At 47.7% G+C, this 25453-nt stretch overlaps 2 long non-coding RNA genes across 3 annotated transcripts in view; one reads left to right on the top strand and one right to left on the bottom strand.

Moving 5' to 3' along the window:
* The first annotated feature begins 2722 nt into the window (after positions 1–2722).
* LOC309623860 overlaps positions 2723–25453 on the top strand; it is a 35576-nt gene continuing 12845 nt past the window's right edge. Inside the window, exons 1-2 of one of the 2 annotated variants that reach the window (XR_014241694.1) lie at positions 2723–14127; positions 14748–14837. This is a non-coding gene — a long non-coding RNA (uncharacterized lncRNA). Of the gene's footprint in view, positions 14838–25453 lie in introns of both variants that reach the window. The other variant, XR_014241695.1, reaches the window with a different exon arrangement.
* LOC309623859 overlaps positions 16637–25453 on the bottom strand; it is a 58593-nt gene continuing 49776 nt past the window's right edge. Inside the window, exon 2 of the long non-coding RNA XR_014241693.1 lies at positions 16637–16959. This is a non-coding gene — a long non-coding RNA (uncharacterized lncRNA). The remainder of the gene's footprint in view (positions 16960–25453) is intronic.

Below are 25453 nucleotides of genomic sequence, written 5' to 3'. Positions count from 1 at the left end.
ATGCAATTTAAAATTTTCTAATAGCCACATTAAGAAAAGTAAAAAGAAAGCAGTAAAAATAATTTTAGCAGCATATTTAATATATTCAAAATATTAACATTTCAGCATGCAATCAATATAAAACAAATTATTAATGAGTTTCTCATTTTTGTTCTAAATGTTCACAATCTGGTATGTATTTTAGACTTATGGCACATCTCAGTTTGTACTAGACACATGTTTCTAGTGGCTACCGAATTGGACAGTGCAGCTGTAGAGAGAGGCTTCCCAAACGTTTTCAAGTCACAGCACATGTCGGAAACGATCATGCTTGTACGGTCGCCTGGAGTAAATAGTTGACCATGATTAAGGCCAGAGGCAATAGGCCAGGTATCCCAGTGTTCCCCCACCCTGCCAAACCCCCTTAAGGTCTGGACCATATGCGTATCAGGGAAAGGCATCTTGTCTGGGGGTTTCAGCCCCATTTTCCCTTGAACCTGAAGCTCGATGCCCTTGTCTTCAGGATCCTGCTGAGGATGAGGGATCAATTTCTGGGCATACACATCTCCAGCCGCGATATACGGGCTGTGAAGCTCTCTGCTGGAACTTCCAAGCTTTTGTTGCCTTTCTTCCTTCACTTCTTTGCACCACTTCACTGCCTTCTGCTAAGCACCACAGCCTGCCCTGTGGCTTCATAAGCAGCAAGTTAGGCCAGTGGTTCTCAAAGTGCAGTTCTCGGGCTGGCGGCGTCAGCATCACCTGACTCTTGGCAGAGATGAAAATTCTTGGATCCTACTAGCCCAGACCTACTGAATCAGAAGTTCTAGGGCTGGAACCCAGCCGTCTGTGTTTAAGAAGCCCTCTAAGTGACCCCGATGCTCTCTAGGCACAAAAGTAATAATAATAATATCAACAACAATCCTTTCCATTCACTGAGTGCTTTTTGTGGCCATTCACTTACTAAATGATTTACAGGCAATCCTATGGTGCCATAACCAGCCCCATGTTACAGAAGAGGAAACTGAGGCATAGAGATAAGTGACTTGGCCAGGCCACACAGCTATTTCACATCCATGGACTGGAAAATGACTTTTTTTTTTTTTGGTTTTTACAAAATATCAGCTGATGACAAGCAGTTAAGTTAGGTGAGTAGATTTTAGTGGAAATTTAGGGATCAAAGGAAGGAAGATTAGCTCAAAGCACACAGCCTTCCACCATCTTGCTGGCACTTAAGTCATCTCTTCCCTTCTGTTATGGCCGCCATGATTTATCCCCCCAAATCCATGTGTCGAAACCCTAACTTCCAATGGGATAGTATTAGGAGGAGGGGTTGGGAGGTGATTAGGTCATGAGGGTGGAGCCCCATGATGGGATTAGTGCCTTTATAGGAAGAGGAAGAGAGCTATTCCTTTCTCTCTGCTCTGTGCCATAGGAGGACACAGAAAGAAAATGGCAGACCACGAAGAGGATCTACATCAGAACCTAACCATGCCGGCACCCCGATCTGGACTTCTCAGCCTCCAGAACTGTGAGAAATAAATGTTTGCCATTTAAGCCACCTAGTCAATGGTATTCCATTATAGGAGTCAAGCTGTCTGAGACATCTTCCCATCTATCTCCGTTACTTTCTCCCTCCTTCCTAGAATTCCTAAAATTCAGAATTCTAAATTCTTTTCCCTTTGTTATCCAAAGTAGTTCAGCATCTCCTCCCAAATATGGGTGGCATGAAAAAGCAGTTGGTGTCAGGGTTGATGGGGCCTTGTAAGACATACATCTTCTGTGGTCTTTTTTTTTTTTTTTTAACTATTATTGGAGTACAGTTGATTTACAATGTTGTGTTAGTTTCAGGTGTACAGCAAAGTGATTCAGTTATACATATACACATATTCATTCTTATTCAGATTCTTTTCCAATGTAGGTTATTATAGAATATTGAGTAGAATTCCCTGTGCTATACAGTAGGTCCTTTTTTGTTATCTATTTTATATATAGTAGTGTATGTATGTTAATCCCTCTTCTGTATTCTTCTTGGTGTCCATTCTGCTGTGGACTGCCCACTTTAGTCTGGTCCCTGGATTGGTGCCTGCCAAGGGTAACTGTTCTCACTGGCCTTTGGGGCACTGGGTGGCCACTATCGCTGAAGTCCGTGGTCCAGCTATTTGCCTCTGGTTTTAAAGCCCATTTACACTAGCCCTTCTCTGTGTCTCCGTGTCCCTTGCTGGGGCCCCTGGGAACTTGCCAAAACCTCGCACACCTCATGCCGCCTCGGGTTCATTTATCCAGCTGCCCGCTTCTGTCCCTGCACTGTTGGGACATGCGCTGTTGTCCCTGACAGCTGGACATGACCTTGTGTAGTGTCCCCCTTCAGCTGTGCAGCCTGCCCACCATGCCCAGGAAAGCAAGTCACACGCACTCCTCCTCCCCCACCCCATCCCCTGTTCTCAGCATCCTCCCTCCCACCTGGATGTGTCTACCATGTCCTCCTTTGGGGGTCCTCTCTGACCTGGGAAAACCAGACACACATCCTTCTGGCCTCTTCATTTCAGCCTCCTCTTCTCCATGGAACAATCACACGGGAGCAGAAGGGGCGGGTCTCCCCTTCCTTGCCTCCTTCAGCTCAGGACTTCATGGCAATCTAATCTTCTCCTCTATCCTGGGGTGACCTTCACCCTGCTCCTTCCCTGAGGCCATGATAGATGGAGCAGGCAGACAACAGCAACACTTCCAACAACTTGCCAATCAATAGTGGAAGATCCGCAAATATTATCCTGCTTTCAACTGCTTTTCCAAACATTTCCCAGTGCTCAGCAGAACAAAGGGTTGCTATTCAACAGTCACCACCTTCCTGAGAAGGCAGTCAGGGTTAGAAATGACAATTTTTTCATACATTGTGATGATTACATACAGGAGTGATGATTACCATGTTAATGATTCATTTAGTCCGCCATGGAAGAGAGGGAAAATACAAACAATGCAATTAAGAAACGCACTTGGCGTTGGCTTATAAGCTACCGTCTCAATGAGGCATGGCAGAAACCCGCCTCTCAAACTCAGTCCCCGCAGTCACAATCTCCTGCACTCTCCTTCCCTTAGATCTACCCAAGATACTCGTTTTCATTCAATTTCCCCCACCAAACAACTCATCGCAGAAATGGAAACAAAAACAACATTGAAGTACCAACTTCACCTATTCTGACAAAGCACATGAAGTGATGATCATATTCAGCGCGTGAACCCATTGACGACAACTTGGCAGTGAGCTGCCGGAGCTATTACACAATGTTCATCCCCTTTGACCTAGAATTTATCCTACAGACATAATTCCTGAAAGGAGAAACTGTCACACCCATGTTCATTGTGGTGATATCTCTAATAGCTCCAAATTGGTAACCTCAGAACCAAATGACAGGGGAAAGGTGAGGGAAAATACAGTCCTTTGAAGCAGTGTAATATTATGCAGTCATTAAAACTGACGGGAAGATTAGGCAGCAACATCAAAAGTGCTTGTAATTTAATGTTCAGCATAAAAAGGCAGAATACCAAATTGTCTCCCTGCAAGTTCTCCCAGACCCCCCAACAGCCCACGTTAACCAGTTCCTGACCAGTCTGGTCTTTCCTCCCTATCTTCCTGTCTAGCCCAGTTCAGGCCTCATCCTTGCTAGCATGCATGCAATGGAATTTCTCATTTTCTGTCTACGTGTCCACCTCTGGCCCTAGATGATGCATTTTAGGAGGAAAGGCACTCTGTTTTCTCTCTCCTGCTGCTTGACCTTAAAAACTGCTTAATAAATGTTTATCGAATTAAAGAATCAATGACAGTAACTGACTACTGTTTACTGAGCACTTACTATGTGGCAGGCATCGTGGTCAGCATTTCCCATGCATTATGTCACGTTATTTTATTCTGAGATAATCTTTTGAAGTTGATACTATTATTATCCCCATCGTACAGATGAGAAATTGGAGTTCAGAGAAGTTGTCACACGTCCAAGGCCATGCATTTGATAAGGAAAGGAGACAGAACTTGAATCCAGCTCTGTCTGACTTCTGAGCCAGTGTTCTATTTATTTTAAGGTACGCAAGTGTGTGTCTGTGTGTGTGTGTATCTATATCATCATAGCATCCACAGAGAACATGGGAAGAAAATCTGGATGATTTACTTGGCTGGCGAGTAGTGAGATGAGGGATAATTTTTTTTTTCTGTTTTGTATACCATTTCTTTAAATGTTAGGGTGGCCTGAAAAGAGAGGAATACACTGAAGTTTCCAAGCCCTTGTAGGGTTGAGTCTGGGTAACCTGAATATCTTAAAGGGAGATACCACGTTGGTCATTTAAGTCCTTTTCCGCTGTCAGGGCCCAGGAGACATTCAGCTGCAAAGAGCCAGTCATGTGTAAGACCCAGGCCTGTGATGAGAGTCAGGAGAAGAAAGCTTCAGCTGCCCTGTGGCACGATGCTGAGCGAGTCTGGCTCGCCTGCCCACGGCACAGGGGCAAGTATTTGCTCACCACTCCTGCTACTCTGCTCTCGCCGCCTTTGGTGGGAGCTGCCCAGCTGATGTTTCGGGGCGCATCTCATCACTGGGGTGTGAGTGCTGGGCGGAGGCAGGGGCGCATGGAGGATGGAAGCACACTCCATGCCACCCTATCCGTGGAAGTCCCAAGGGCTAGAAGGCTGATGTTACCTCTAACTGAGATGAGACAATTCAAAGAAGATATTCATCACAGTGCTTTAAGCTTGCATCTCATTACTGTACCACTCTGCCTGTGTGTCATGAGTTAATATATTTAATAAATCCTGTAATTATCTTGTGAATAGCATAATTATATTGCTTTGGAATTTTTTTTCAGTGTTGAAAGCATACATTTGGCAAATGCAAATGTTTAAAATATATCTCAATTTTCCTAAATTTTGTTTCAGCAGATCTTCATTTTTTAAAAATTTGCTCAGAAATACTGAAAAAATTGAAGTGGCCCAGGGCTGTTTTATTTTCTGAGAAATCCAGGCCCCCGGTGTCTGAGTTCGTATGGTTTGGAGAAGCTTGTAGCTCTTAGTGCATTTTGGACCATTCAGGGTGCTTGCATACGGATCCTATTCTTCATGTTGAAAATAAAATAAGATGAAAAGAAACAAAATTTAGGTTTATAAAAGAGCAGTGGGGAACTTTTATTTTAAAATAGGGATCAAATCCATTCATTTTCATCTGCTTTTTCCTCAAACAGCACTAAAATGACAAAAGAATATAAAAGGTATAGTTTACCAAAAAATAGGAACTCAGATATATCGATTAATTTTACGAAAAGGGACAACATACGGGTGAATAGTAATCAGCTTTGCCAACCAGAGGAAGCTTTAACCTAAGCCTACAAGAGAGAAGTCAGAGGACCCAAAAACATCGCAGGAATTGGATAGCAGGTAGCTTGGAGATGGGGTGAGGAGTGGAGCTGAAAATAATAGGAATGGTTGCAGAAGTAGGAGACAGCAAATACCACCACCACCACCATCACCATCACCACCATCACCACAACCACCACCCGCAGCACCATCAGCACCACCACCATCACCACCATCAACATTACCACCATCACCACAACCACCATCGCTACCACCACCATTACCACCATCACCACAACCACCACCATCACCACCAACATCACCACCACCACCAGCACCACCATCAGCACCACCACCATTCCTTCCCTCAGCTGGTAAATGCAGACAACAAAAGCCTGGACGCTTATCTTTGGGGGAAAGATGAATTGGAGAGACCTTCCTACAGCTCAGGTCAGGTGCAAAAGACTATTTTACAGAGGTATTAGATGTAAGTCTCCATATTGAATACAGAGATCCCTCCTGGGTACCAGGGTAATAACCCCCAGGCAGGAGGTTCAAGGACTCCTCTCTAGGGAAGCTAACTAGCCTTAAGAGCAAAACCAATTCACCACTTTTTTGCACAAGAGTGAAGCTCACCAATCAACAAGCCTCACTGATGAGTTTTCAAACAGCTTTTCAGCTCTTAACCATGAACAGCAGCCAAAGCCTCTGGAGCAAAACAAACAGAAAAGAGGGGAACACAAAAGTGACAGAGATGATGCTGAGGGCAAAAGAAAACTGCCAAGGAACAAGAGGAAGAACAATAGCAACGATATCCTCAGAAAGGCAGGGCTGGCAACCCCATCCCTAAGACAAAAATAAGAGGCTGTATAAATGAAAGGTCAGAGGATAAGAAAGAGCCCTTTTGAAAACGGAGAACAAAATAGGGACTCTAAAGGCCTTTGCCCTCCCAGACGTTAGGGATGATAACACATCAGAAAACTAAGCCCCAGCTTTGGGCAGCAGGGCACCTTGTTCCCGTCAATCTCTGGCAAAGATGCATTTGAAAACTGGTGGATTTGGCTACCAAGTTAGGTCCTGGTATTTACTGTACATCTGTGCAACAATCCTTTAGGTATGAATTATTATCCTCATTTGATACATAGAACCTCAAAAAGATACAGTTTTAGATAGAAACATGAAATAGTCAGTTTTGCAGGTCATTGCAGTTTCTATGGTTCAACCTAATATTTGGTCTAAGGTCACACTACGACGTTTTTGGCCAAAGACAAAAACGTTAAAAGAGAAGACATCATCATCCGGGGGTCTCAAATTGCTGTTTATCTCACGTGGTATCCTTTAACGTAAAAGGAAAAAGAATGTATATTTTGGTAAAGGTTGCCGAAACCCTCTTTCCTAGCTTGTCTGTGGCTGGTTTGCAGCAAAACCATAGCGTTAATGGTGAGTGAGTCCGTGTATGTGTAGGGGGAGGGGCAGGGGTTAGGTGAAGAAATCAAATTATTGCATTGCCCAACGTCACAAAGAGACAGCGTTTGTGTGTTGGTGGGAGTGTGGGTTGGATACAGAAAGCTCTCTGCTGGATTTTTTCTTCAGGTTGACCCTGTATGGAGGTGCAGTTCTTGGTAGAAAAGCACAGCTCTTTCGGTGACAGGCACCAACCAAGGAACTTCCTTTTTTTCTTATGACTGCCCTTGTAAACTGTTAGCTTGACTCCTTTTTCCCGGCTATCTTGGATAAAATCTTTGAGAGGTGGAAATTCAGCCATCGTTTCTTTGGTCACTTATCCTACATAGTAACAAATCTTCCCCAGACACTTATGTTCCCAAGAATAGTCTCATTTCCATAATTAAAATTTCCAGTTTGGATAATTAAAGGAACTCCAAATTTTATTTAAAGTGAAGGTGTGTCTCCTCCCCCAAGTTGGGGTCTGCTTAGGGCCCCTCCCCAGGCCATCTTTGGCTCCTCCAGGTAAAATGGAAGGTGGGGCTGGGTAGAGCTCATTTTTCTATGGTTCCTGGTACCCATGGTCCCTGGCTTTGGTTTCCCCTGGCTCTGGCAGAGGGTTAAGCCTGACTCTTTCTCTCCTGGGTATCCCATGGGTCCTTGAAAACCTTACCATTGGGGGTGTCCCAACGGCAATTACTGTAAGGCACAGATCATCTCTGCTGGCTGGCTGTGTACCAGCTTCACCTCTTATAGACTCCTCATTGGGGTCATTGCATCTGGGTGGCCTTTTTGGACAAAGCCTCCAGCCAGCTCTCTCTTCTGCACGATCCACACACCCATGGGGAATGCTCATGCATTCTCTGCCCCACCAAATGTCTGGAGTGATGGCCGTTCCCAGCTCAGCACCCCTCCGCTCTTCTTTCCCCAGCCCAGCCTGGTCTTGACCACTGACCTCTTGGATGGGGAGCAAACACCAGCCCTATGTGTTCCCCCAAACTCCAGGGGAAAAGGCCAAGCTCTCCAAGTGGTCCTCTGAAGGTCTCAGATGAGAAGGAAGTACTCCCTCCCATCACTTGCCTTGAGGCGGGGCCGAGAGCATTCCGACTTCTCCCAAGAGGGTCTTTCCTTTCAACTTTTTCAGTCTCAACTCTTTGATACCCTCGAGTGGGTGTTGGGCTCAGGGTTACAAAGCTAGATTTTGTCCCCCACCTCTGTAGGTCCTGTGTAGGTGGAGGAGTTCATCATTTTGCGGTAGAATGGGTCCTCCTTTGGTAAATTGACATTCCATCAATGTGCTCCATGAGCAAATATGTGCTTGGTAGGTGTGGGAGTAGAAGAAAAGGCTTGTATATGGGTCTGTTTGTGCCTGTGAGAATATGCAGGGCCGGATGTCTGTACGTAGATACACACTGTGTGTTCGGCGCGTGGAAATGATCTCAGTAGGTGTACGCCTGGTGTGGGCATGCACGCATGTGTGTGTATGTGAAGCGTGTACTTGAGCTATATGTGCACATCCAGATCCCATCTATAAACACCAAACAGTGGGTTTTCCCCGTGGCCTCACATGTGCCAATATACGAGGCTCCCTCCACGACCCCTCTGGTAAGTTGTGGGAAGCCAAAGCGCCTGAGACCAGAGCGTGGGTCCTCACCAGCCTGGGAGGCGGACATACCCTTCTTACAGGCAGGCACACTGGGAGGGAACAGCAGTCACAGCTGCCCTTAAGTAGAGCAAGGCACTGGTCTCCCTCCCCTACTGAGGAGACCTAGAACAATGATTTGATTTGCCTTAGAGCAAAAAGCTCCTCTTCTGGTTTTGCCTCTCAGTTGAATGCAAGGGGGAGAGAGCAAGAGATTCCTGCAAAGATTATGGCATTTGTGAAGCAAGCTTATTTCCCCTCCTCTTTGCACGTGAGCCACACGAGCCGTCCATGTGAGTCTTAAGTCCCTGCCATGTGACTCTCATTCTCATGTTGGTGGTGTCACGGAGCAGCTAGAGCCATTGCACCAAGGTTAGTGTGTGTGTGTGTGTGTGTGTGTGTGTGTGTGTGTGTGTGTGTATGCGCGTGCGCACGCATTTTCGGGGCCTCGGAAGTGCCAATGAACGTCGCTGGAATATGTCTTTCTGGAGAGCCGGGGACCCATTTCCATGGCAACGTACAGAGAAAGCCAGGGACTCGGGGAAAAGTTGCCAGATGCCATGACCAGGGCAGGCTTGCCACAGTGTACAGGAAGGAAAATTCCCAGGTTGAGTGGAGAGGCTGGGAGAGAGGTTCGTGCTCTGCTTGTAAAGAATTTGCTGTGCGCTCTGCCGCATGTCACCGGCAAACTCAGCACCCCAGGGAGAAGTGTTTGCATTTCTCCTATCCTTTCCCCAGAGAATCCAGGAGTCCACCCTGGTACCCTGGGCACACAGCAACCCTTTTAGTAAAGGTGCCAGCTAGAGGGGCTGGCTGTAGACAGGGACTTGACTGCAGAAATGGGGAAAAAACCCGGTCAGTCTCATTGTCCTGGTTGGGCCAGGCCGTGGGATTACCCAGTAAACTCCTCTGGAGTGTTTAGATTTGAGGTGATTAAGACAGCGATGCTCTTTCTTCTAGGAAAGACACAACACAGTGAATCTCAACCACTCATAGACTCTTTTCTTTCTTTCTTTTTTTTTAATTTATTTTTGGCTGAGCTGGGTCTTCTTTGCTGTGTGCAGGCTTCCTCTAGTTGTGGCGAGCGGGGGCTACTCTTTGTTGCGGTGCGCGGGCTTCTCATTGTGGTGGCTTCTCTTATTGCAGAGCTCTGGCTCTAGGTGAGCAGGCTTCAGTAGTTGTGGCACGCGGGCTCTAGAGTGCAGGCTCAGTAGCTGTGGGCTTACTTGCTCCTCGGCATGTGGGGTCTTCCCGGACCAGGACTCGAACCCGTGTCCCCTGCATTAGCAGGCGGATTCTTAACCACTGCACCACCAGGGAAGTCCCCATTCATAGACTCTTACAGCTTGAGAACCCCTGCAGGTCACCACCTCTTTGCAGATAGGCACACTGAGTTCATGCATTCATTCACTGGGCACATATGTACTGAGGACCCACCGTGTGCTTGAGATGGGCTCTGGGAAGACAGTAGGTCATGAAGCAGGCAAGATCCCGGCCCTCACAAAGCTGACATTTCATGGGGGGAGGGTATTGATGATGATCAAGATTAATAAGTGTGATACGTAGCACGTCAGATGGTGATAGAAGCTATGGAGAAAAATATAGCAAGGTAAAGGGCATAGAGGGGGAGGGGCGGTCCTAGAGAGACATTCCCCTTCATAAGGGAGGCAGAAAGGCCTCGCTGATAAGATGACCTGTGAGGAGAGATCTGAAAAAGTGGAGGGAGCACACTATAGAGATATCAGCAGGAAGAGCATTCTGGGTTCCGGGAGGGCAAGTGCAAAAGCCCTGGGGCAGGAGCCTGCTAAGCCTGTTCAAAGAATTGCAGGAAGTGCAGAGAGGCTGGAGCAGAGGGCCAGTAGGAGGGTGGTAGGAGTCAAGGTCACAGGGGTAACAGGCCAGTGATGTGGGCTCTGAGGGCCTCTGTAAGGGCTTTGTTTTGCCCTGAGTAAAAAGAGAGGTCATTGGGGGTTTTGATCACAGAAGACACATGATATTACTTACATTTGTTTTTTCAAAAAAATTTTTATTGTGGTGAAATACACATAAAATTTACTATCTTGCCATTTTTAAGTGTACAGTTCGGTCGTATTAAATATATTCACAGTGTTGTGCAACCACAACCAGCATCCAGCCCCATAATTCGTTTCATTTTTTAAAAGTGAAACTCATTAAACAGCAACTCCCTATTTCCTCTCCCTACAGCTTGGCAACCACCACTCTACTTTCCGTCTCTACGATTTCGCCTCCTCTAAGTATTGCATATAAGTGGAATCATACAGTATTTGTCTTTCTGTGACTGGTTTATTTCACTTAGCATAATGTCTTCAAGGTTCATCCATGTTATAACATGGACTGGAATTTCCTTCTTTTTCACAACTGAATAATATTCTACTGTATGTGTACACCACATTTTTTTCATCCATTCATCCATCAGTGAACACGTGGGTTATTTCTACCTTTTGGCTATTGTGAATACTGCTGCTATGAATATGAATGTGCATGTATCTCTCCAAGATCTTGCTTTCAATTATTTAGGATATGTACCTGAAGCCCAGATTCTTAACCAGTCCCCTGTCAACACGGTGATGCCTGGGCGAGGGGCGGTCTTGCCTTAATGGAGCACGTCTAATAGGCACTGGACATGTAGCTCCAGGTGTTAAGGGATGCAGATGGCCGAGCCTACTGTGTGACCCAAAGGGGGAAAAGTAACAAAGAAGATCCAGACTCTGCCCCTGAGATGCTCACAGAGTATAAAAAAGGAGCCAACCCTATTAACCAAAGGGACTTAATTTATAATCTTCTGATGGGGATGTCTCATGGTCCTAATGTACCCAGAGCAGAGTGAATAAATGTCTTAGATCTACAGGAGCAAAATAATGATGACGAGAATGCTAATCTTTACTGAGTGTTTACCCTGTGCCAGATACCGTGCTAAGAGCTTAACACACATTATCTTACTGAATCTTTGCAACAACCTTGCAAAGTTAAGTACGGTTATCATGCTTTTACAGATGAGGAAACTGAGGCCAAGGGGGGTGAACTCATCTGCCCAAGGCATGCAGCTGGTGCCAGAGTCGGGGTCAAGCCAGCTCTGCCAGACTCTCAGACCCGTGCTCTTGTAAGCCACTGCCTGCCTGCTCTTGGCCCTGCCATCAGGTCACTCCCTGTGCCTTTCCCTCCTCTGGCAAGCTGGGTGAATCAGGTTTATGGAGGGGCCGCGTGGGCCACTCCCCGTCCCCAACAGTGAGGAGCCTTTGCCTCTGACAGAGGCACCAGCAGATTTCAACACTCTGATTTCCTCATCTTCCTTTCCCAACATGTGGCCCACTGGCCCCATGACGCAGCAACAGTCAGGGAGAGGGTGTCGGAGGGTGACACGTGTTAGGAGATGGACTTCACCTGTTGCCTGTACTGCCCTATCGCCTCCCCACTGTGCCCTCGGCATCCCCTGGCAATCTCTGTGCCACACAGAAACCTGAGTGGTCTTTTGAAAGTGTGAAATTGATTATGTCGTGCCAACGGCTACAGTCCTTTTGTAGTTTCCCATTGCTCTTAGAATAAAAGTTGCACTCCCTACCCCAGCCTACAAAGTCCCATGTGGTACTGCCCTGCCCCCCTCTCCCACATGATCTCAGCCCACCCGCTTACGATCGTTTGGCCCAGCCGGCTGGATCCTGTTGCCTCCTCCACTCTGATCAAATGTTCCTTCTCCAGAAAGGCCTTCCTCAACCATCTTAGGTAAATTAGACCTCCCATTCTACCATATAACTTTTTTAAAAAAATCAGTATTTTTTACTGTGATAAAATATGCATAACATAAAATTTACCATTTTAACCATTTTTAAGTGTACGCTTCAGAAGCATTAAGTACATTCACAGTGTTGTGCGACCATCACCACCATCCATCTCCAGAACCTTCATCATCTCGAAAAGGTACTCTGTACCCGTTAAACAATAATTCCTCATCCCCCTTCCTCTCCCAGTCCCTAGCAACCTCTATTCTAATTTCTCTTTCTATCAGTTTGCCTATTCTAAGTAACTCATGTAAGTGGAATCATATGGTGTTTGTCCTTTTGCGTCTGGCTTATTTCATTTAGCATCATGTCTTCAAGGTTCATGCATGTTGCAGTCAGAATTTCCTTCCTTTTTAAGGTTGAGTCATATTCCATTGTGTGTCTGTTCCACATTTTATTTATTCATTTGTCTGTGGATGGATACTTGGGGTATTTCCACCTCTGGCTACTGTGAATAATGCTGCTATGAACACTGGCATACCAGCATCTGTTTGTGTCCCTGCTTTCAGTTATTCTGGGTATCACAGAACCTTTTGAATCATCTCTATAACACACCACTACCTGAAATTATTTTGCTTATTCCTTTGTGTGATAACATGATTTCCATGTCCCCACGTGTCTCCTTGGATTCAGGAACATTGTCTGTTTGGTTCCTGGTTGTTATCACCGTGACCCACTGATGGTAGGTGCTCCATAACCATTTTTTTAAATGAATGAATGGATGGATGAGTAACACTGCGGATGGGCCAGCCTGTTGGGCACGAGACTGGTCACTTCTAAAATGAGGACATGTCTGAAAGACTAAAATGTTGACAGGCATTCACAGACATTATTTTTTAAGATTTTCTCTTTTACAAAAGCAAATTTAAATCAGAATTTACGCAAGTGACATATGCATCACAGTCTGTGGAAATGAAAAGTGCCTGCACCATGGACAAAGCGTCAGGAAGCTGGAGAAATCAGGGAAGTGTTCTGCCGATGGGTCAGTGTGTCTCTGTTGCTGGCGTCAGGTCAGGTGAAGGTCTGGGGGGCTCTGGCACAAGGCCCAGTCTCCCCCCAACTCCCTCCTCCAAGTGAGCACATCTCTTGGCAGGCCCCAAGCATGTGGGCTGCTGTGGGAGGAAGAGCGTTTCAGGAAAGGCAGCAGCCCCTTAAACCCCAATGAAACCACAGTGTCCAGGAAGCAACGTGAGGGGAGAGGCCAGGGTCCTAAATTCAGCCTGCTCTCCTCTCCCTGTTTGAGAGCAGAGCGGCGTCATTTGTCCCCTTCACTGTTCGTGTCATCTCCTTCTTCCAAGTCAGCCGTAGGTCCAGTCCCCCATAATACATCCCCTGTACCCTTCCTTATGTGTGTGTACATATGTGTGCGGGGGTGTGTGTGTATGAGTGCATGTATGTGTGCGATATGGTGCTTCATAATAAATATGTAGTTGGTCTTCATCCCAGTTTCTGACACAGAGCTCCTAAAACCCTTAGAATTTCCTAAGTGATAAGAACAATAAAGTTGTCTTTGGATATCTGTAACAAGCCCCTTTCAACCACACCTGAGTTTGTTAATGAGGTGACTTTTGGAAAGCCCCTGAGAAGGGAGGCTGGTTACCAGGGAACCAACCAGGATTAGAGGGTTGGAATTTTCTGGGTTTTTTTCTTTATTATTTTATTCGATAGACATTTATTGAGCATCTACTATTTACCAAGGATTCTAGAACAGTTATCCTCAAACTTTAACATATGTATGAATCACTCAGAGATTTTTCTAAAATGCAGATTTTAATGTGAGGGGAGAGGGACTTGGATTTTATTTTCTAACAGGCTCCCGTGTGATAGAGAGCGTTGGAATTTTCAGTCTCACACCCCCCCTCCCCAGGCCTCCATGAAACCCCAAAATGATGGGGTTTGGAGAACTTCCGGTTGGTGAACACGCGGACGTGCAGGTAGAGTGGGGCACTCCTGGAGGGCGAGGAAGCTCCTTTCCCCATGCCTTGCCCAATGCATCTCTTCCAGTTGGCTGTTCCTGAGTTACATCCTTTTCTAATAAACTGGTGATCTAGTAAGCACAATGTTTTCCTGACTTCTGTGAGCTGCCCTAGCAAATTAGTTGAACCTCAAGGAGGGGGTCATGGGTTCTGAGTCATAACTGACAGATCAGAAACACAGGTGACAACTTGGACTTGTGATTGGCATCTGAAAGGGAGACTGGACAGTCTTGTAGGACTGAGCCCTTAACCTGTGGGATCTGATGCTCTCACTGGGTAAATAGTGCCTGAACTGAGTTAAATTGTAGGATGCCCCGTCGGTGTCCACTGAGATTTGAGTTAATTGCTGGTGGTGTTGGAAAACGCACTATGGAATGTGTGTGTACGTGAATATGGGTGCGCACATTTGTGGATGTGAGTGTAAAGCATGCATATGTGTGTATACGTGTATGGGTGTGTTTAACTGCCTGACATTTGGACTCAGATTCAATTCCGACTGGACGGTACCACTTATAAGCTTGGGACATTGGATAAATCACAAACTCTCTGAGCCTCTGTTTCGTTGTCCATAAAAACAGATAAATAAAAACTCTCCTGCTCTGGGGATCTGTGAATTAAATGAGGTGATGTCTTCAAGCATTGCCCACGGGGCCGGGGCCCGGCTCACGGTAAGTGCCAATAAATGATGGTTATCGCTTTCATTCTTTTCACTTTATTACTCAAACTCCTGGCCAAGACTCTTCTTGTCAGTCACCAGTTAAACTCAATAAACTATATTCTGCTTCTGTTCAGCTGGGGGTAGAGTGCCAAGAGGGGACATCAGTCAAGGAAATGAGAGAAGGTTTGATTCACCGAGCACATGGCAGAGGGGCACGTTTTCTAGCCATCCTCTGTGTTTTATTTATTTATTTTTAAAATATGTATGTATGTATTTATTTATTTATATGGCTGCATCAGATCTTGGCATGTGGCAATCTAGTTCCCTGACCAGGAAGAGAACCCAGGCCCCCTGCGTTGGGAGGGCAGAGTCTTAGCCACTGGACCACCAGCGAAGTCCTTCTCTGTGTTTTATATCCATTTCCTCACTGAATCCTCACCTCAGCCCTGTGAAACTGGGTTATTTACAGATGCCCAATTTACAGATGAGACGCTTAAGGCTCAGAGAATAAAAGGTCACACATCCAGCCAGCGTGGAGCTGGCATTCAAACCCAGGTCTAGGGCCTTTAGGGCCAGTGTTCCCTGTGCTCCCTGACACTAAAGGATGGCTCGAGGGCCAGCCAATGAGGCTGCTGCTGAAACAGTCCCAGGCAGAGGACCTGGGGAAGAGAGGAAAAGAACGCATGGGATTCCGGAGCGGAGAGCGAATGTGAAGTGGGCAAATGTGTGGATTGAGACTGGAACGGTGAGCGAGGACCAGATGACACAAGGGGTTGAAAGCCACATGGAGGAGTTTGGGGTTGATCCTAAGGCCAAGGGTTTTAAACAAGGAGATGAGGTCAGATGTGAGCTTCAGGGAAATGACTTTTGCACATCGAATAACAATAAACCTAGAGTTACTCCAAGGAAGAATCCAGGAGCAATGGCAGTGACCTGGAAGGATGTTTCTGGGAAGTGTGTCTGAGGAAGCAACAACCCACTGGGGGCCGCCGGGTCCCCACGCTGACCACACCTGTCACAGCACCCCAGTCTCTAGGAAGTGGGCCAGGGGCTGCCTCTCTTCCTCATCCCTCGGAGCCAGTAGGTCTGTGCTCCAGGCAGGAGTTCCAGTGACCCACACAGATGTCAGTGGAGGAACTGGGTCCAGTGGCCACAGGGCCACTCCTGGAAAAGGGAGGTCGGCAGAAGCAGTGGACACCACAGCCATCAGGAACACACACCTGCAGAGTGTCGGAATTACCCACTGGGGTGTTGCTTTGTGTTTTGTGCTCTCATACTCACTCCTCCTTTCTCCAGCGCCAACAGGTAGCCCCGTGCTATAAATAGAAGATGCTCAATGACAGTCTGCCTCGTTGGCTTCTGTATCTCAAAAGCCTGAACTTGAGGTTATTATCCTGCAGGGAAGAGAGAGCCAAGGGCCTTTGAGTGCAATGAGACAGGGGAGATTCCCCAAGACAGGGAAGGGAGCGGACATCAGCAGTGTCAGTGGAGGTCGCTGGGGAGGGGGGGACATTTAACTTACGGAGGCCAGACCCTGGTATAGCAGTAGCAGGGATGCCTTCCAAAAGGGGAACACACAGGAAGGACAGCGAGGAGCTCGACAGCAGCCGCGGCTGGAAAGATGCCCCGAAGACCCATCTCAGATGGGAGTCTACCATATTGTGGGCTGCCCTAAAGAAGAGGGTTCCCCTCACCTCAGTAACAACTGAGACCAAATTTCCAGTCACCTTGGCAAGAATGTGGACTCAGGGTCAGATTTAACTGGATTTCAAGGAAATATAATAATGCAACATTTCTTGCACAGTCAAGTTTATGGATTCATACCCTGTAACATTTATTAACAGGACATAATCATAACACTGAGGTTTTCATCAGGAATTGTCTGGTTGCTAGGAACAGATTTTTACTTGGAAAAGGGAGCCAATCATCAAGATATAGAGCAGCCTGACAGACTTGGGCTGTAGGAAATGCGCTCGGCTTCAGGAGAGGCAGAGCCTTCTTTCCACGTGTTTCTGCGGCTCCATGCTTGGGGCGGCTTCTCTGATCACGTGATCCACTCTCCCTGGCAGAGCCATATTGTCTGCAGGTTTTCTCTTCCTGCTTCAAGCTCTGGTCCAGCTCTCCATCGTGCCCTGGGGAGACAGGAGCATGAAACGATAGAGACCCAGGTCACATCCTATCTATGGAATTTTGTTACTGCCTCTGCCAATGGAGTAACATTATAGACAAATGGCAGCAATGTAGACAAATTCTACATCCACATACCTCCTTCTCCCCTCCCCACTAAATATAGCCAATGTGTCTATATTATTAATAAAGGCCCATAATGAAGACTTAGAATGACAGATAGACCTAATGGCATATGATCACATGATCTTGGTGGAAGTCCTCCCCAGTATACAAAGCCCATGTTAGATTCATTTCTTACATACTTTATCCTTTGTGCCAGTTCCAAGAAATGCTTTATTTCAGAATAAATAGAACTTATTTGGAATTTTTTACTGGAATTTCAGTATACAATATATTGTATTTACATGAACAAAATGAAATGGTTTCTTCTACAAATACCTTAAAATTATTTTCAATATATGTATGAGGAAAAATATATTGAAATTTTTTCCCCTGGAAAATTGGAATGTATCTTAACCAGCTGCATGCCATAACATGACAAGTATGGTACTTCACTGGAACTCAGTTTCTCCATCTGTAAAATGGGGATACTAACACAGCCTACTTTGCAGGGTGATGTGAGAATGAAATAAAGGGCACAGGGGAGCAAGTGTGCAACAAATATTAGTTATTTTTCTTCAGAATATTGGAGGTATAGACTAAGCCTATCTGATTGATCCAGGACCTGGGTATCTTGGTTTAAACTCTCCAAAGGATCAGTCTGATTGCTATGGAGTATGGATGGAGTATGTCTCTTTAGTGTCAGGAATCTTTTAGAATCCGCTCCAATTAGCTTGGCCAGTGGGGAGAGGTCACGTGGCACAAACATGGCAGCCTAGGCCGACCATGTGGCTGGCTGGTGGGGAGGGTGATTGCCAAGAAACTGGACGGGTAGCTTTGCAGTGACACGTGTGTCTGGAATCAACAGTCAGAGGACTTAGAGTCCCAGAGCTGGAAAGGCAACTGAGATCATCTGGCCCAGTCGTTCCAATTTTATATGTTTAGAAACCGAGGCTCTAAGAAACACAGTGAGCTCCTTGAGGTCACACATGAATTGGAAGCAGAGGTTAATCCAAAAATACCGTTTTCTTCCTACCAATCCCTAACCAGTGGGCAGGAGCCCTAAAGGGCATGGAGGGGAGCCATAGCTGACCCGGCCACCAAACCACCTTCCAGGAGCCTGTGAGTTTGATGGCATCACATTGTCATACTGTCAACAGCCTGGACTCCCAGACTCCAGGAAGTAGTCAGCCTCCTGGCCCTTTGCGGCCTAACCCCGGCCACCTGTCTAACCAGATTCCACCCGTTCCATCCAGCCAAACAGGTGTTCCTTCCTCTGTACCTTTGCTCAGTGAGCAGTTCCCTTTATCTGGAATGCCCCCTTCTCCCCACCCATGTGAATTCCACAGACCCTGCCGCAGGCCACCGCCTCTGGGAGGTCTTCCCTAAGGCGTGCCCCTGTCACACCCCCAACTCCCAGTTTCTGTGTCTTCTCCTGTCTCTCAACTCAAAAGACCACTGCCTGCTCCATCCAGGGGGGACACATAGTTATAAACTGCTGGCTAGTTTCAATTCTCTTATATGTTCTCTCTTGAGCTTAGAAAGCTTATCTCACACATTTTGCATCAGCAAAGCACCCAGTGCTGTGCTGGGTGTTTTGAAGGCGCTCAGTAAACATCTGTGGAAGGGAATGAGTGAGTGAGTGACGCAGTAAACGACCAAGACGATGACTGGAGTGACCATCAGGTGGGCTCCCCTCCTGCCCTCACAGTCCTGTGAGTTGGGCCAGCAAAGCCTTCTTGGCCCCTGGATTTCCTGGGAAAGGTGGTGAGGGCCCTGGTGTACACCAGTGACCGCAGCCTGTCATGGAGGACTCACTGGATTGGGTCAGCCAGGAAGCCTCGCCAGCCACTGCCCATTAAGTCTCACCCTGTTATCACACCCATTTCACCAATGAGGAAACTGAGGCTCAGAGATGGAAGTGACTCCCTGGGAGTCACACAGGCAATCTGACTGGGGACTGACTGGGGACTCAGACTGGGGTGAGGCTGATCCCACGGCTCTGACCGTCTACCTCATGCACAGGCCATGTGTGGGCCCCAGGGATGCAAATGGGCAGGACACACCCTTGACCTCCAGGAGCTCCTCAGGGGCCTGGTGAGCTATGGCTGGAGACCAGCCCTGAGGACACTATTGAGGTCCCACATGCCCAACGGGACAGAGACTAAACAGGGGCTGTGGGAACTTAAAGGAAAGCCAAAAGAAAGCCAAAGAAAGCAAGTGACCCCTTTCTCTGCATAGCAAAATCTATAAGGTCCCCTAGACCTTCAAAACTTCCCTGTAAGACAGGTGGGATGAGGATAATGAAGCTTGATTTACAGGACAGCAAACAGTCAGAGAGGTAAGTGACTGACCCAAGGGCACGCGGAGACCAGTGGGGGAACCTTCTTTCCCAGCCTCCTCTCCGACTGACCACTTCTCTTTGCACTGTCCTGCAGGGAAATCCCATTCCAGAGGGTCAGCTCTTGGTTTTCAAACTCACCCTTCTTTATTTGGCTGTCCAGCCTTTGCTTGGGCCATTCCTCCTGCCTGAATGCTCTTCTCCACCTAAACTTTCCAAGACCCCGGCTTTGCAGGATCCAGCCCAGATCTCACTTCCTCTCAAAACCTCTCCAGGTCTCCTCCAATCTGAATAAACCCCTCCAAACACCCCAAAGAATCTCTCCCTATATCATGCTTTAATTTAATACTTCATTATTTTTTTAAATTATTTTTTAATTGAAGTACAGTTGATTTACAATGTTGCGTTAATTACTGCTGTACAGCAAAGTGATTCAATTATACATATATATATTATTTTTTTAATATTCTTTTCCATTATGGTTTATCATAGGATACTGAATATAGTTCTCTGTGCTATACAGTAGGACCTTGTTGTTTATCCATTCTATATATGAAAGGTTAACATCTGCTAACCCCAAGCTCCCACTCCATCCCTCCCCCAAACCCCTCCCTTGGCAACAAGCAGTTTGTTCTCTATGTCTCTATGTTTCTGGTTTCATAGATAGGTTAATTAATACTTCTTTAAATAAGAATACAAGTGCAGGGCACAATATCTGGCACATCTTTGAGGCTCAGACAGCGCTCTCTGGAGTGAAACGGCATTCTGTAAACTCTGGTGGAATGAAGGTCTGAATGACTGAATGAACCTTTCACTGCTGTGGAGAGGATTCATTTCAGTGAGATGGCCTACAAAATTCCCAGCATAGGGACTTCCCTGGTGGCGCAGCTGTTAAGAATCCGCCTGCCAAAGCAGGGGACACGGGTTCAAGCCCTGGTCCGGGAAGATCCCACATGCCGCGGAGCAACTAAGCCCATGCGCCACAACTACTGAGCCTGTGCTCTAGAGCCCGCAAGCCACAACTGTGAGCCCGCACGCCACAACTACCGAAGCTCACGTGCCTAGAACCCGTGCACCACAATGAAGAGTAGCCCCAGCTCGCTGCAACTAGAGAAAACCCACATGCGGCAATGAAGACCCAACGCAGCCAAAAAATAAATTAAAAAAAAAAAAAAGTTCCCAACATGGAGTGGGGCCCTGAGCAAATGCCTGTAACATGCTCACTGGCATGAATTGGTTTGAAGCAATGCTGTCTCCTAGGCCACACCCGGCCAGCATAACTAGACTTCCTGATCGGGGCAAATGCCAACACAAAGGCCCCAGCAGGCCCAGTGCCAGGGAGCTGCCCACTGATCTCGAGAAAGGAGCAAAGTTTGCAGCCCTACCCACCAACCCTCCGCCCTGCCAGCTCAGTGGCTGTCCATACCTCCCCAACTTCCTGGGCCCACAGTTTGGGGAAGAAAAGGAACAAAAATCAGGTTCAACCAGATGGCCAAGCTGTTCTTTTAACCAGCACTTGTGGAGCCCTGGGGCTGGGGTCAGGAGGTATGGCAGCAAAGCAGGCCAGCGTGGCTCATGGTTAAGAGCACAGGCCCTGGGTCTAGGTAAAATACTGACCTTGTGGGTACCAGCTGCTATGACCCTGGGCAAGCCCATCTCCCTCTCCGAGGCTCAGATGCCTCACTTAAAAAATGCAAACAATACATTGCCATATGTTCATCTGCAGACAAATACTGACTTGGGACAAGTTTTTTACTCTTGCACGACATAACGAGAAAAATAATGACGATGAATATACACATATGTATCCGAATCTATAGATCTCTCTCTATATTATGTAGATAGATACATAGACATAGATAGTGATGTGGTGATATTTATCACCATAATAGGTTTCCAATTGCCCTCCCTTAAGAAGGATTGGCCTTTCTTCTGAGATTATATCTTTCCTCTATTTTTATTATTTTGTGGTTGAAAGGGCTGAGGGCCTTTGTTCTTCATCCGCTCTGCCTGGAACCCTTAATCCACTCACCTGTCCACCCACAAGACTCACTCCCTCACCAGCTTCAGAACTTTATTCAAATGTCTCCTTCTCAAGGACACCTTCCCTGACCCCTGTTCAAAAGTACAGCCCATCGTGGTGTGCCCTATCCACTTCCCTGCCTTGTTTTTCCTCCATGTGGTACTTAACACCATCGGGCCTATTATTTATTTCCTGTTTTGGTCCATTGTCTGACTTTCTCCACGAGGACAGGGATTTTTGTCTATTTCATTCACAGCTATATCACACTAACCCTGAAATAGTGCCTGACACATAGTCGACCCTCAATAAGTATTTCTCAGATGAATAAACAATTGAATGGATATTTGTTTTTTTAATGTGTTTCCTTGGCAAAATTAAAAATGAGCAACTCACTCATTTTTCAGCTCCCAAAATCAGGCATTGGAAAGGAGAGAATTCTACTGCTCCGTGAAATCCTTAAATCACTGAGCAAATCTATATAAAAGTTGGTAAAACTCACTAAATGGTAATAATGATTCTGCTCTTCCTCCTGTGCCCCTCCCCCCATCTCCTCCCCTCCCCTCCCTTCGTCCTCCATCCTTATCTGTCCTCACCAGGACTGTCCCCAGCCCTGCAGAACTCACAGGAACCCTCTGGCCTCTCCATTTGCCTAATTCACTTATTTTCTTTAAAAATCCTGATTACAGGCCTGGCTTGGGAGAACCAACCAGGCTGTAAACAGGCATGTAATGAAGCCTGGCCCACCTGGGAGACCTGGGCACCTGTATTGGCAAGACTGTGTTTATGATCCCAGGTCACAGATGAAATAAATGGAAGCTTTTGTTAGTTTGCTTGCTTCTCAACTCTGCGCCTGCTGTGTAGGGAGCCCAGGTGCTCAATCCTGAGGATAACGGTGCCCTCGGAGGTGCCAGCCCCAGGCAGGAAGGTCTAGGGAAGCTGCTGAATGATACCCGCTGGCCCGAGGAAGGGCAGGGTCAGCGTTAGGACCCTGGGCCAGAGCCAGAAGGAAGCTCAGAGACTAGATAGATTGACTCTGTCATTGCGCAGCTGGGGACACTGAGGTGCAGCTGGGGACACTGAGGTCCAGCGCGTTACGGGACTGACTCAAGACCTCACTTGGAAATAAGAAAACCAAGAACCTGATGTTTTCTTCCTGACTCCTTGTCCAGCACCCTCTGACCAGGACAAGAGGGACTTCAGCCCTGGGCCCTGCAGTCCAGAGGACCCCACTCGGGCCCTCTTCCTTCCCCACAAGTGAGGAGTCTTGGGGAACGAGGGGCTGTGCCCAGCTGGAAGCCATGTATCTCCCCTCCAAGCGGGACTCTGGGTTCCCAGGACTCTGGGATTCCTGGTTAAATGTCCCAGCCCACTTCCCAGGTCTCTGCAGGCCTCTCCCCCATTCCATCTTCTCTTGGGTGGCCAGTGGGTGCTGCTTGCTGGGCGGGGGTTGGGGGCAATGTGTGGGCTACTTGCCCCCTTACGGCGCAAGAAAACACAGAGGATGGGAAAGCAGCTGCCATGTTCTGCTGTAAAACTGCAGAGTTAGGCCTAATTCCAGGTCATTAGGAAGCCCCGTCACATTAGGCGGTAAAGCATATTTTAGTCGTTCATTAACTTGGTGTATGACTTTTGAAATATGTAGACTATGGTTTGTGACCTGATCTAGGGTGAATCTCTGACTGGGGTGTATGCTGCTACCCGGTGCCCCCAGCATGGTCTGGTGGGGGAAAGGAGAGGAAAACAACATCAGGTTCTTGGTTTTCTTATTTCCAAGTGAGATCTTGAGTCAGTCCCAGAACTCTCTGGACCTCAGTCTTCCCAGCTGCACAGTGACAGAGTCAATGGTCTGGGGGGGGAGAGGAGACCCCCAGGCTTCTCGAAGGAGGGAGTTGGGAGAAGGGAGTGAGCGTGGCACCCTCCCCCTCACACAGGCGCTTTGAATCTAGGGCCCCTTTGCATCACCTTTTCAGCTGAGGAAGCTCAGGCTCACAGGCTTTGGCCAAGGTCACACAGCCAGGAACAGATGGCTAAGGGTCTTTCGCCTTTCCCAAACAAACAGCAATTTGACTTTGAAATGACAAAACAAGGGGACAGAAAGAGAAGGCCCTCCTGTAAGGCCCCTTCAGCACATGCAGGCTTTGCTGGCTGGGCATCTGCCTGGCTGCTTGACCTGGCCAGCTGGGGCGGGCAGGAGACATGTGCCTTCTCCCTCTGACTACTGCTACAGTCCAATCATCCTGTGACTTCTCAGGAAGGAGACTGATTTATGGGGGTGACAATGTAGGAAATAAAAACTGGCACCAGATGTGCCAATGGATATAAGAGGCTGGGATGGGGTTTCTTGGGAAGTCAGGCTTCCCTGTGTGTTTCCCCGGGAGCCCCAAATCTTCGCTAAGTCAATTTCCTATGGAAGGGAGACCTTTACTCTGCCAGAGCTTCTGTTCAATTGTTTCTGATGAAAAGACCTGAACCAGAGGTCTCTATCAGACCTGACCTCTCCCCCATTTAGAACTTCTGAACACTGGTCCCATCTGCTGCTCCAAGTTTCTCTCTTCGCATCTCCCCTCCCTGCGCCCTGGGCTCCACTAACAGCCTCCTAAGCAACTTTTGCTTTTGCACATGCTTCTTGCCCCGGGATGCCCTTTCCCTCCTTTCTCCAACCAGCTGGCAAGTTCTCCTTTGGAAGTCAGCTCAGTCCCTGTCCCCCTGGCCTGGCCCCTCCCAGTTGCCCCCAGGCTGTCCCCTCTATGCCTCCTGTGTATTGCCCAAGCCCCTGCTGCTTCCTTCTATAAAAGAACTCTGTACTGTGGGCTGATTGCTACCTGTCTGTCTCCTAGAGTAACTAACTCCTGAGCAACTTGGGGGCAGGGACTGGATTTAATTCTCCTCTCTGTCCTACTAAACAACTCAAGCCTGGAATGCTGGAGGTGCTCAGGAAAGGTCAACTGAGGGCAGGAGCCCCTGCTCTCAAAGGGTGTGCTCTCAGCGTGACCTTATCTGCTATTTACTGACCGAGGACTGATTGGGACAGTTATTATTATCCCTATTTTATCACTCTGGAGGCTGAGAAGCCCTTGACCATGCTTGTCTCTGGGCACTGGGGCATCTGCAAAGCAGTCCTGGTCTCTCCCCTGCTTGGCTGGGGGTGGGGGAGCCACACAGCACTGGCCACGTGCTGCGCAACCAAAGTGCAAGGTGGCGGTTGACCGTTTTCTCAACAATCCCCAGACTTTGCCCCAGGGCAAGGAGGAAGAGTGAAATGGGAGCGCTGGGGTGAGGAGGCCAGAGACCCTCCCTGTCCCAGGAACTGGCAGAGGCCCAGGCAGGGGGCATTTCCAGGCAGGGGGCATTTCCAGGCAGGAGGCATTTCCAGGCAGAGGGCATTTCCAGGCAGGGGGCATTTCCAGGCAGGAGCTGGGTCCAGCTGGGACACACCGACTCAGGGCTGGGGAGGAGGGGAAAGGTCAGTTGCAAAACCCCATGTGTGGCGGTCTCGCTGCTGAGTCATGTTCCTGATGCCAGTGGGGGACCAAAGTCGGGGGCCGCAGGCTCAAAACCGCCCGGTCAGCATTGAGCTTGTTGATTCTCTGGCCTTCCACGTCTAATCCTTGCTGGGGCCCTACTAATCTCCTTCTGTAGGGCACAGCTGTTGTTCTGGGTTTTTTTCCCAGCATATCCCCCTTTCTTTGGGTGACAACACCCCAGTGTTCCGTGGAGACCCGCTTCCCCCTCAGCCTGGGTGAAGTTGGATTCTCTCCTCCTCCCAAACACTAAGTCTGGTCACATGGCCCGGGCGTAGCCAATCAGAGCATTCTCTCTTGCCCTTGATTGGCTCTTGGATGGGAGCATAGTGGACCCATAACCAGTGAGACTCAGTTCCAAGATATTTACCAGAAATGCTGGGAAAGAGACGTTCTTTTTTGTCTACAGGGATTGCTAGATGCTTGTAGCAACTAGAGCCTCCGCACGCATGGTGGTCGCCTGAGAATGAGGTCACCCCAGAGACAAGCGTGCAAGCAGGACACCCAGCCTT

The sequence above is a fragment of the Balaenoptera borealis genome (assembly GCF_965194805.1).
Source record: "Balaenoptera borealis genome assembly, chromosome: 2".
Classification (NCBI taxonomy): Eukaryota; Metazoa; Chordata; class Mammalia; order Artiodactyla; family Balaenopteridae; genus Balaenoptera; species Balaenoptera borealis.
The sequence above is the reverse complement of the archived record's forward strand: the minus strand, read 5'-3'. Positions and strand labels throughout refer to the sequence as shown.